At 40.3% G+C, this 12,403-nt stretch overlaps 1 pseudogene; it reads left to right on the forward strand.

Moving 5' to 3' along the window:
* The first annotated feature begins 7,561 nt into the window (after positions 1-7,561).
* On the forward strand, positions 7,562-8,294 carry LOC122745884 (annotated as a pseudogene).
* Positions 8,295-12,403: the final 4,109 nt, after the last annotated feature.

Consider the following 12,403-nt stretch of genomic DNA (forward strand, 5'->3'; position numbering starts at 1 on the left):
TGCTTTAATAGCTGGCTTCTGGAATCACTGTGACCAGAGTTCTTAAGGCTTTGAAAGTCATTTGTCTTTGGAGGGTTGTCACTGTTGAAATGGGTCTCCTGGTTCTGCCCACTTCCCTCTGCGTTGGTTCATCTGAAGCCATCCCTTCCTCTATTTCTTCCACTACCACAGTAACGTACCATGGCCCTGGATTCAGGAGGACCCGAGTTCAAATCCAGCCTCAGACACTTGACACTTACTAGCTGTGTGACCCTGGGCAAGTCACTTAACTCCAACTGCCTCACCCCCCCAAAAAAAATCTGTTTTCTGAGTCTAGAAGAGAGACTAAAAGATTTGAAGCTTCCGATAGAATGAGTAGAAGACACATAGAGCTAGAGATTGGGAAGCTTTAAGAAATTTGGGGAGGAAGAATGAAGAATAGAGGGTGATGCTGAGCTTGGACAAATCTATGCGTTCAGTGCTCATATCAAAAAAGATGATGTGTATAGTGCTTTCCAAACCCAAAGTGCTATATAAATGCTAGCTATTATTATTATTAATTACTATTATCATTCCAGCAAATGAAATATTATTCATAAGACACTTAGCATGATACCTGGCACATAGTAGGAGTTTTATAAATATCTTCTCCCTTCTCCTTATTGTCATCATCATGGTTATTATTATTATTATTATTATTAAGAATGTTGTTATACAATCAAAGCTATCCATAGCCATATTTTTTAAATGCTCTAATTCACTACTTATTGCAAATATTCAGGTCAAAACAATTCTGGGGTACTACCTCATACCTATTGGATTGGATAATAAGACAGCAGAAGAAAATGACAAATGTTGTAGGGGATATGGGGAAAATGAGACATTAATGCATGGCTGGTGGAGTTGTAAACTGATTCAAACATTCTGTAGAGCAATTTGGAACTATGGCCAAAGGGCTATAAAACCATGCATACTCTTTGACCTAGCAACCAAAAAGAGGTAAAAAACAAAAAGGAAAAGGACGTATATGCACAAAAAATAATTATAGCAGCTCTTTTCTGGTGGCAAAGAATTGGAAATCGAGGGGATAGCCATCAACTGGGGAATGGCTGAACAAATTGTGGTATGTGATAATGATGGAATACTGTTGTGTGATAAGAAATGCTAAGCAGGATGCTCTCAGAAAAACCCAGAAAGACTAAGCAGATACAAAGTGAAATGTACTGTATACAAAGTAACAGCAATATTGCAAGATAGTCAGCTGTGAATGACTCAGCTATTCTCAGCAATACAATGATCAAAGACAATTCTGAAGAATTTATGACGGGAAATGCTATCCATACCCTGAAAAAGAACTGATGGTGTCTGAATACAGATTGAAGCATATTTTAAAAATTTTGTTTTTCTTGAGTTTTCTTTGTCTATTTTCTTTCACAACATGACTAATATGGAAATGTTTTGCATGACTACACATGTATACCTTATATTGAATTGCTTGCCTTCTCAAAGCAGGGTGGAAAGGGAAAGAATCTGGAACACAAAGTTTTTAAAAAAAAATTATAAAAAGTATTTTTTATTATTCTCCAGTTATATTTAAAGATAATTTTCTTTTTCCCCTTTACTTTCCTTTTCTTTTCCTTCCTTCCTTCCTTCCTTCCTTCCTTCCTTCCTTCCTTCCTTCCTTCCTTCCTTCCTTCCTTCCTTCCTTCCTTCCTTCCTTCCTTCCTTCCTTCCTTCCTTCCTTCCTTCCTTCCTTCCTTTCTTTCTTTCTTTCTTTCTTTCTTTCTTTCTTTCTTTCTTTCTTTCTTTCTTTCTTTCTTTCTTTCTTTCTTTCTTTCTTTCTTTCTTTCTTTCTTTCTTTCTTGGTGAGGCAATTGGGATTAAGTGACTTGCCCAGGGTCACACAGCTAGTAAGTATCAAGTGTATGAGGCCACATTTGAACTCATGTCCTTCTGAATCCAGGGTCGGTGCTCTATCCACTGCGCCACCTAGCTGCCCCCTAAAGATAATTTTCAACATTTGTTTTCATAAGATTTTTGATTCCAAATTTTTCCCCCTCCCGCCTTTTCGTCCCTCCTCCTCAAGACAGAAAACAATCTGAAATAAGCTATACATGCACAATCACATTGAACATATTTCTGCATTAGTTATGTTGTGAAAGAAGAATTAGAACAAAAGGGAAAAACAAAAAAGAAAAAACAAAAACAAAAGTAGAAAGAGTATGGTTCAATCTGCATTCAGACTCCATAATTCTTTCTCTGGATATGGAGAGCATTTTCCATCGTGAATCCTTTGGAATTGTATTGGATCATTGCATTGCTGAGAAGAGCTAAGTCTATCACAGCTGATCATCGTACAATGTTGCTATTACTGTATACAGCGTTCTCCTAGTTCTGCTCACTTCACTCGGCATCAGTCCACTTAAGTCTTTCCAGTGGAACACAAAGTTTTAAAAGTGGCTGTTAAAATTGTTTTTACATGTAATTGGGGAAAGTAAAATGCCAAATAAAAAATAATATTATTAGGTAGCTAGGTGGCACAGTGGATAATTCAGGAGGACCTGAGTTCAAATCTGGTCTCAGACACTTTACACTAGCTGTGTGACCCTGGGCAAGTCACTTAACCCTCATTGCCCTGCCCAATATATATATATATAATTATTGTATCAAAGGAGATTTTTTTCTTTTGTAAAGCACAAGCATAATGCCTAAGACATAAAAGGGGCTTAATAAATATCTGTTCCCACAGCAGCTAGGTGGTAGAGCACTGACCCTGGATTCAGGAGGACCTGAGTTCAAATCCAGCCTCAGACAGTTGACACTTACTAGCTGTGTGATGCTGGACAAGTCACTTAACCCCAATTTCCTCACTAAAACACACACACACACACACACACACACACAAAACAAACAAAAAACAAAAACAAAATAAATATCTTTTCCCTTCTCCTTCCTTCTATTTATTTGCATTGCTCATTTAAGAAAACTTTCTTCTCTCTCCTTGAATCCTGCATTCAGTTGGGTTTATTTTTCCCTTTCTCCTTTCCCTTTCCCTTTCATTATTATTTTTTTCTTCTTCTCACTATTCTTCTTTGCAGCCATTTTGCTTTCTTCCTATTCTTTGTCTTTGGAATGTGTTTTTTTTTTTTTTAATGGTGCCTCCTGTACAGCATTGCAAACTTCCGTCTATAGTTCTTCAGGCACTCTATCTGTCAGATTGAATCCCTTCAATCTATTTATCACTTCTACTTCATATCCATAGGTCATACCTATATGATCTGATGGTTTTCTCTACTTTCTTCAATTTAAGTCTCAATTTTGCAATTTCAGCTCCAGGTCTTGTTTAAAATGACTGCATAGAACTTTTCCACCTTTGGTTCCTACGTATATAATCAATCTGATTTCTAATTGACCCATGTCAATTCAATAACCCATATAGGGTTATTGAAAAAGAGTGTTTGTGGGGGCAGCTAGATGGCACAGTGGTTAAAGCACTGGCCCTGGATTCAGGAGTACCTGAGTTCAAATCCAGTCTCAGACACTTGACACTTACTAGCTGTGTGACCATGGGCAAGTCACTTAACCCCCATTGCCTAAAAAAAAAAAAAAAGAAAAAGTGTTTGTTATGACCCATGAGTTATCTTAACAAAACTATTAGTCTTTGCCCTGCTTCAATTTGTATTTCAAGGCCAAACTTGCCTGTTATTCCAATTATCTTTTGATTTTCTACTTTAGTATTCCAATGTTCCATGATGAATGTGAAATGTCTTCTTGGTCTTATTTCTAGAAGATGCTGGTCTTCATAAAACTGAGCGACTGGGGCAGCTAGATGGCGCAGTGGATGGAGCACCGGCCCTGGAGTCAGGAGTACCTAAGTTCAAATCCGGCCTCAGACACTTAACACTTATTAGCTGTGTGACCCTGGGCAAGTCACTTAACCCCAATTGCCTCACTAAAAAAAAGCCAAAACAAAAAACAAAACAAAACAAAACAAAAAAACTAACTGAGCAACTTTGGCCTCTTTGGCATCAGTAGTTGGAGCATAGACTTATTACAGTGACGCTGAACAGTTTGCCTTGGATTCAAACAGATATCATTTTGTGATTTGGGGTTTTTGATGGCTCAGAGTGAGTGTAAATAGCAATTGTGTCTGTTCTGGCCAGAAACTCTGAGGGTCTTCCCCCCCTGCCCCCAGATTGATTAAAAAAATTTCTTTATTTAGAATTTTATTCCCCCCCCCAATTACATGTAAAAACATTTTAAAAATCCATTTAGGGGCAGCCAAGTGGCACAGTGGATAGAGTACCGGCCCTGGAGTCAGGAGGACCCGAGTTCAAATTTGGCGTCAGACACTTGACACTTACTAGCTGTGTGATCCTGGGCAAGTCACTTAACCCCAATTGCCTCACCCCCCCCCCCAAAAAATTAAGAGGTAAAGTCCATTTAAAAAAATTTTGTGTTTCAATTTTTCTTCCTCCCTCCTTCCCCACCCCTTTAAGAACATAAGCAATTCAATATAAGTTATACATGTGTAGTCATGCAAAATGTTTCCATGTTAGTCAGGTTATGAAAGAAAACAGACAAAAAAAACTTAAGAAAAAGAAACTTTAAAAAATGCTTCACAGAAGCAAAACACTTTTGAGGAGGAATAGGGTAAAAGAAGATAGAAAATAGAGTAAATATCATGGGAAGGGAATAGGATGAAGGGAAATAATTATGATGATTGATTATAATGGGGCAGCTAGGTGGCGCAGTCGATAAAGCACCAGCCCTGGATTCAGGAGTATCTGAGTTCAAATCTGACCTCAGACAATTGACACTTACTAACTGTGTGACCCTGGGCAAGTCACTTAACCCCTATTGCCCCACCAAAAAAAAAAAAAAGATTATAATGGCAAAACATACCTACTTTGCTGGGCTAATGTGAAGGAAATTCTTTGTCAAGTTTAAGGTACTATGCAAAAATTATGATGAACAGGATGCTATCAGAAAAACCTGGAAAGACCTACATGAACTGAAGCAGAGTAAAATGTGCTGTATACAATATAACAGCAATAGCATAAGATGATCTGCTGGGAAGCACGTGATTATTTTCAGCAATGCAATGATCCAATATAACTCTAAAGGACTTAAGAAAATTGCAGTCCATCTATAGAGAAAGAACTGATGGTATCCTAAAACAGGTTGAAGCATATTTTTTTTTTGACAATTCCTTAATCTGAAGTTTTGGTTTTTTCTGTTTTCTCTCAACCTAGCTAATGTGGAGATGCTTTCCATGACTACTCATGAATAACTTATATTGAATTGCTTGAGTTCTTGGGGGTGGGGGGTGGGAAGGGAGGGAGGAAGAGAAGTTGGAATACGAAGTTTTAAAAAATTGATGTCAAAAAAAATTTTAACATGTAATTTGGAAAATAAAATTTGAAACAGAGAAAAAAATGCTTCAATCTGTATTCAGATACCATCAGTTCTTCCTCTGGAGATGGATCCCATATTTCATAAGTCCTTCAGAGTTGTTGAGAATATCCAAGTAATTCATGGTTGATCATCTTACAATATTGCTGTTACTTTGTATACAGTACATCTCACTTTGCATCAATTCTTGTGAGTCTTTCCAGGTTTTTCTGAGAGCATCCTGCTCATCAGTTACTATTGCTAACTGAATTTCCCTCCATCCTATTCCCTCCCCATGTCATTTATTCTATTCTCTATCTCCTTTCACCCTTTCCCTCCTCAAAGGTATTTTGATTCTGACTGTCTGCTCCCCCAATCTGCCCTCTCTTCTATCACCTTCCCCCCCGTACCATCCCCTTCCCCTCCTACTTTCCTGCAGAGTAAGACAAATTACTATACCCAATTAAGTGTCTATGTTATTCCCTCTTTTAGCCAATTCTGATGAGAGTAAGGATCACTCACTCCCCAGCACCTCCCCCATCTTCCCCTCCACTCCATAAGCATATTCTTGCTTCTTTTATCTGATATACTTAACCCAATTCCACCTCTTGCTTTCCCTTTCTCCCAGTGTATTCCTCTCTCACTCCTTAATTTTATTTTTTAAGGATAGTATCCCTTCATATTTAACTCGCACCTGTGCCCTCTGTCTAAATATACTCCATCCACCTGCCCTAATAACAAGAAAGTTCTTATGAGTTACAAATATTGTATAAAAATTAATAACATTCTAATCTGGAAATTTTTTAACTGTACTTATATGAAAAATGATAACTTTAGAAAAATTATAATTGGGCCATAAGTCCTGCTGCAGTCGCCATTTAAATGTAAAAATATTTTATTAACTTGGGTCTAATTTGGGGGTACTTTTTGACTGGCTGGCTATCTGATTGCTATTAATTTAATATGGGCCGTTTATAAAATTCCCCCACACTGCTCCTCCCAAAATTGATAAGCAAACTATTAAGAAGTCTCTTAATTAAATAATCAAAGCAGAATTTATTTATAAAAATCAATGTAGGGGGGCAGCTAGGTGGTGCAGTGGATAGAGCACCAGCCCTGGAGTCAGGAGGACCTGAGTTCAAATCCGGCCTCAGACACTTAACACTTAGTAGCTGTGTGACCCTGGGCAAGTCACTTAACCCCAATTGCCTCCCCCTCCCCCCCCCAAAAAAAGAATTTTTAAAAAATCAATGTAAGAGATAAGGGTTAAGAAATGTAAATTTATACAAGACCTGACTGCTTTCCAGCACGTCTCTCTCCTGCCCCTTGTGTTTCTTCTTTGCCATCTAACTTCCCTCTCTGCACTGTAGTGAGGAACCCTGAAAAGCCCCTTACTCTATACCTCTCCTTCTTCTGTCTGTCCCCTCTCTCGCTTTCTCTATCCTCCAGAGTCCTTCTCTTCTCCCCCCTCAGCATCTCTAGTGTTCCTTTTTATTAACTTTCTCTCTCAGGTGAAACCCAGGGCTGGCTGCCCCCAGGGCCAGCCAAGCCTTGTGTTGCATGCAGGGAGCTGGGACTGGACAAAACAAACCCTAGCATCCCTGAGGGTTTTTGTGCGCCTCTGTGCATGGGCATGCCGTGCCTCTCCTGGGGCCTGAGATTTTTGGTGTGGGCAGCTTAGCCCGACTCAGAGGTGCAGAGGCTCCCCTGCTGCTGAAATGGAGGGAGAGGGGTACCAGCTCCTCTAGGGGAGCCTGAGGTTAATTTAATGCCCACAGTATCAAATCCCCGTGTAGGAATGTAAACAGTTTAATCTTTTTAAAATATCCTTTATGATTTCTTTTTCCTATTTACCTTTTTATGCTTCTCTAGAGTCTTGTATTTGAAAGTCAAATTTTCTATTCAGCTCAGGGCTTTTCATTAAGAATGCCTGAAAGTGGGCAGCTAGGTGGCGCAGTGGATAAAGCACTGGCCCTGGATTCAGGAGTACCTGAGTTCAAATCCGGCCTCAGACACTTAACACTTACTAGCTGTGTGACCTTGGGCAAGTCTCTTAACCCCCATTGCCCCACAAAAAAAAACAACAAACAAAACAAACAAACAAAAAAAGAATGCCCGAAAGTACTAGGGTCCGAGTCCAGTCGAGGGACAACTGCAGGATGCCTTGGCCCCTCTGCAGGCTGGTGCCATGGCTGGCATGGGCTTTGTGGAGTTCTTGGCACTGCGGGGCTCAGAACTGGCGCTGCCTCCTCTTCAGCAGCCACACCCTGGAGTTGGGACTGGAGACCAAGGTGGAGTTCATCCAGGGAACCCAGGGCAGGCAGAGGCTCCATAAGTGAGAGGAAGAGAAGAAGGCCTTTTGGGCCTATGTTGCCCAGCGAGAGCTGAGCCATCACAAGTACCAAGCGCTAGGTTGGCGCTGCCAGGTGATTGAGCAAGTGAATGAGTGAGTGTTGAACAGACTTCACCAGGTTCAGAGAATCACAAGGAGACTCAGGGAAGAGTAAAGGTTTCTTGTGTGACTCCTCGATTCCTGTGGAGATGACTACTGGAAGAGTCAGTTCACCACTGTCCTAGAGGATAAGGGCAGCCAAGGCCCTGATGCCTTCAGCCCAGGGAATGCAGAGAATGAGCCCCCAGAAAAGGAAAGCATGTCCCCCCCCCAGCAGCCCCCTGAGCCCAGCAGTGTCCCACCTGGGGAAGGCCCCAGTGGAAGAAAAAGACAGAGGGTGCCCAGGGATGAACACTGAGGTGGGGCATTGCTAAATCCAGAGCTAGGCCCAGGATAGATCAAAATTGAGAACGACTTTGGCTTCGAGCCATATGAGGTCCTTACCACAGGATGGGCAGCTCAAACCCCAGACAAACTTCTTTCCTACCCCGCTTTGGCTAGCCCTCCCTTTGAAATTACTCCCCAATAAAGCTTTGCCTCCCCGCCTATTGCCTCAAAAAAAAAAATACCTGAAAGTCTTCTCTTTCACTGAATTCCCATTTTTTCCCCTGAAGGATTATACACAGTTTTGCTGGGTAGTGATTCTTGGTTGTAATCCCAGTTCCTTTGCCCTCTAGGATATCATATTCCAAGCCCTCTTATCCTTTAATGTAGAAGCTGCTAGATCTTGTGCTATCCTGATTATGGCTCCACAATAATGGAATTGTTTCTTTTTAGCTGCTTGCAGTATTTTCTCCTTGACCTGGGAGCTCTAGAATTTGGCTATAATATTCTTGGGAGTTTTCTTTTTAGGATCTCTTTCAGGAGACTGGTGGATTCTTTCAATTTCTATTTTACCTTCTGGTTCTGGAATATCAGGGCAATTTTCCCTGACAATTTTTTGGAAGATGATGTCTAAGCTCTTTTTTTTTTTTTTTTTTGATCATGGCTTTCAGGTAGTCCAATAAGTTGTCTTTGGCTGGAAAATTATTTCACCCTGTCTTTTCTGTGGGTTCTGGTCCTCCAAGAATTGTCTTATGGCATTATTTGAAGGTATTTGGAGGGCTTTTGGGGAGAGCTCAGCAAGTCACTGCCTTTCCTCTACCCTCTTGGCTTTGCCCCCCAGACTGATTCTTTTGTGAAGGCAAAGCAGGCCATCTTTTGTCTCAATTCTTTCATTTTTTTTTTGTGAGGCAATGGAGGTTAAGTGACTTGCCCAGGGTCACATAGCCAGTAAGTGTCAAGTGTCTGAGGCTGGATTTGAACTCAGGTACTCCTGAATCCGGGGCCAGTGCTTCATCCACTGTGCCCCCTAGCTACCCCCTTTTGCCTCAGTTCTTACCTGGTCTTAATCACTGAATGAGCATTGCTTCAGACAACCTGAGACCTGGGAAAGACCTTGCCTTGAAAAGGGCAAAGTCTCCCACTGCATCTGGGGCTATCTCCAATCATCCTGATCTATTTCTTACCACAGGACTCAGATACTCTGGAGGAGAAAGTGAGGCTGACAGATACTTTGCAGCTCTGCTTCACTTAAATCCAAGTGAAGAGGGCAACTAGGTGGCACAGTGGATAAAGCACCAGCCTTGGATTCAAGAGGACCTGAGTTTAAATCTGACCTCAGACACTTGACACTTACTAGCTGTGTGACCCTGGGCAAGTCACTTAACCCCAATTGCCTCACCAAAAAAAAAAGAGAGAGAGAGAGAATGAAGGACAAATAACAGCAACAACAACATACCCCAGTACTTGCTTTTCTCTCCCTTTTATTGACTATACTTTTTGTCAAAAAACTCCAAATGGGGTCACAAAGAATCAAATACCACTGAAAAATGATGACAACAACAACAGACATTTACTGGCTGGGTGACTTTGAAAAGCCACTTAATCTCTGTTTGCCTCACTTCTCTCTACTACAAAATAGAGATAATAACAATAGCACTCATCTTTCAGGGTTGTTGTAAGGATCAAATGAGATAATAGTTGTTAAAAATTGAAAACACATAGTAGGTGCTACAAAAAATGTTTACTCCCTTTCCATTTCCCTTCCACTGGACACTTGAACAACAGGCTGATATGGTTAGAACTGAGCTTTAGAAATATCAGTTTGGGGGCAGCTAGATGGTGCAGTGGATAGAGCACTGGCCCTGGAGTCAGGAGGACCTGAGTTCAAATCTGGCCCCAGACACTTTCTGGCTGTGTGACCCTGGGCAAGTCACTTAACCCCAATTGCCTCACCAAAAAAAAAAAAACAAAAAACAACGAGAAATATCAGTTTGAGTGAGATGAGCAGAACCAGAAGAACATTGTACACGTTATCATCAATATTGTGTGTTGATCAACTGTGATGGACTAGATTCTTCTCACCAATGTAATGGTATAGGAGAGTTCCAGGGGACTCATGATGGAAGGGGATCTCTAAATCCAGGAAAAAAAAAGAACTGTGGAGTATAGATGCTGAGTGAACCATACTATTTCTTTTGTTTTTGGTGCTGTTGTTTTTCTATTTTGAGGTTTTTCCTCATTGCTCTGATTCTTCTCTTATAACATGACTAATGCAGAAATATGTTTAATGTTACTATATATAACCTATATCAGATTACCTGCTGTCTGGGGGAGGGACGAGGGAGGGAGAAAAATCTGAAATTGGAAAGCTTGTAGAAACAAATGTTGAGAACTATCTTTACATGTAACTGGAAAAAATTAAATACTTTTATCAGAAAAAAAAGAAATATCAGTTTGGAGGCTACATGGAAGAGAAATTTAATTGGGAGGCAAGGGGTGAGGAGAACCTGAATTGGTTGTTTATAGTATGAAGATAAAAGTGGCTCAATGGGAGAAATGTTGAAGAAGTAGAATGGAGAAGATTTAGCAAGAGATGGGGATGGTGGGGAAGCTAGTGATACCTGAGGGAGTTGAAGATTACACCAAAATTGGGAATATGGGTGATTAGAAGGATGGTGGGTACCCTTTTTGTTGTTGTTGTTACCTTTAAATTTTTTTTTAATATTTTATTTTTCCTCAATTACATGTAAAAACAATTTTAACATTATTTTAAAGTTTTGAGTTCTAATTTCTATTTCTCCCCGCCTCCACCCTTTTCCCTTAATTGAGATAGTAAGCAATCTGAAATAGATTATGCACGTACAATCATGAAAAACATTTCCCTATTAGTCATTTTGTACAAGAATACTTGAGAAAGAAAGAAAGAAAGAAAAAGAAAGGAAGGAAGGAAGGAAAGAAAGAAAAAGAATAGTGAAAATAGTATGTTTCACAACATCAAACATCAGTTCTTTCTCTGGAAGTGGACAGTGTTTTTTATTGTGAGTCATTTGGGATTGTCTTGGATCATCATATTGCTGAAAACAGGTAAGTCAGTAACAGTTGATCATCATACAATATTGTTATTACTATGTACAATGTTCTGGTTCTGCTCACTTAATTTTGTATCAGTTCAAGTAAGTCTTTCCAGGTTTTTCTGAAATCATCCTGCTTGTCATTTCTTATAGCACAATAATATTCCATTACAATCATATAGCACAACCCCCCCAAAAAAACCCCAACAACAATCATATAACACAACTTGTCCAGCTATTCCCCAACTGATGGGTATCCCCTCAATTTCCAATTCTTAGCCACCACAAAAAGAGCAGCTGCAAATATTTTTGTGCAAATAGGTTCTCCCCTCTCTGCACCCCCATCTCCTTCTAAAATCCCTTTGGGATACAGAGCTAGCAGTGATATTGCTGGATCAAAGGGCATGCACAGTTTGATTACCCTTTAGGTATAGTTCCAAATTGCTCTCCAGAATGGTTGTATTCGTTCATAGCTCCAGATGGTGGGTACCCTTGATGAAAGCAGAAAAGTTCTGAGAAGGGGTGAGTTTGGGGAAAAGATAATGAGTTCTGCTTTGGACATGTTGAGTTTGTGATGCTTAGAGCATGAAGGTCCTAGACAGGCAGTACTAGAGTCCAGGGGAGAAATAAGGGTTGTACCTCTAGATCTAGGAGTCATTTGTATAAACACAGGTCATAGAACCTGTGTGAGGCAAGATTATCAGGAGAAAGAGAATTGTCTTGAGTGAGGGAAGTGAAGATGATGTAGGTCAGGACCCTGCAGGACATTCATGCTTGGGGGGTTGGCCATGCTTATGAAGAATGATCCAGCCCTGTGTGACCCTGGGCAGGTCACTTAACCCTCACTGCCCTGCCAAAAAAAAAAAAAAGAATGATCCAGCCAAGGAGACTGAGGAGGAGTGGTCAGTCAGAGGTAGGAGGAGAAACAGAGCTAGAGAACTTTGTTGGTTATGTTAAGTCAGCTGGCCAGGCTGATTTATTATTTGATTCAATCCATCCCTCCGTTCCCATTTGTAGATGTGGAAAAGAGTTGGCAAACTTTTTTACTGCAATGTGATTCATTCTTACAGCAAAAGCCAGAATGGTAGAGGGCAGGGGTGTCAAACACCAATAGAAATGGAAGCCAGCCACATATTACTGAGAAAATCACAAGTTCACATTATCTATGTCACATTATATTTTTACTTATTTTGCTAATATTTCCCAAATACACTTTAATCCAGTTCAGGCTGTTTTTGTGCTG

This window comes from Dromiciops gliroides, chromosome 3, assembly GCF_019393635.1.
Source record: "Dromiciops gliroides isolate mDroGli1 chromosome 3, mDroGli1.pri, whole genome shotgun sequence".
In the NCBI taxonomy this organism is placed as follows: Eukaryota; Metazoa; Chordata; class Mammalia; order Microbiotheria; family Microbiotheriidae; genus Dromiciops; species Dromiciops gliroides.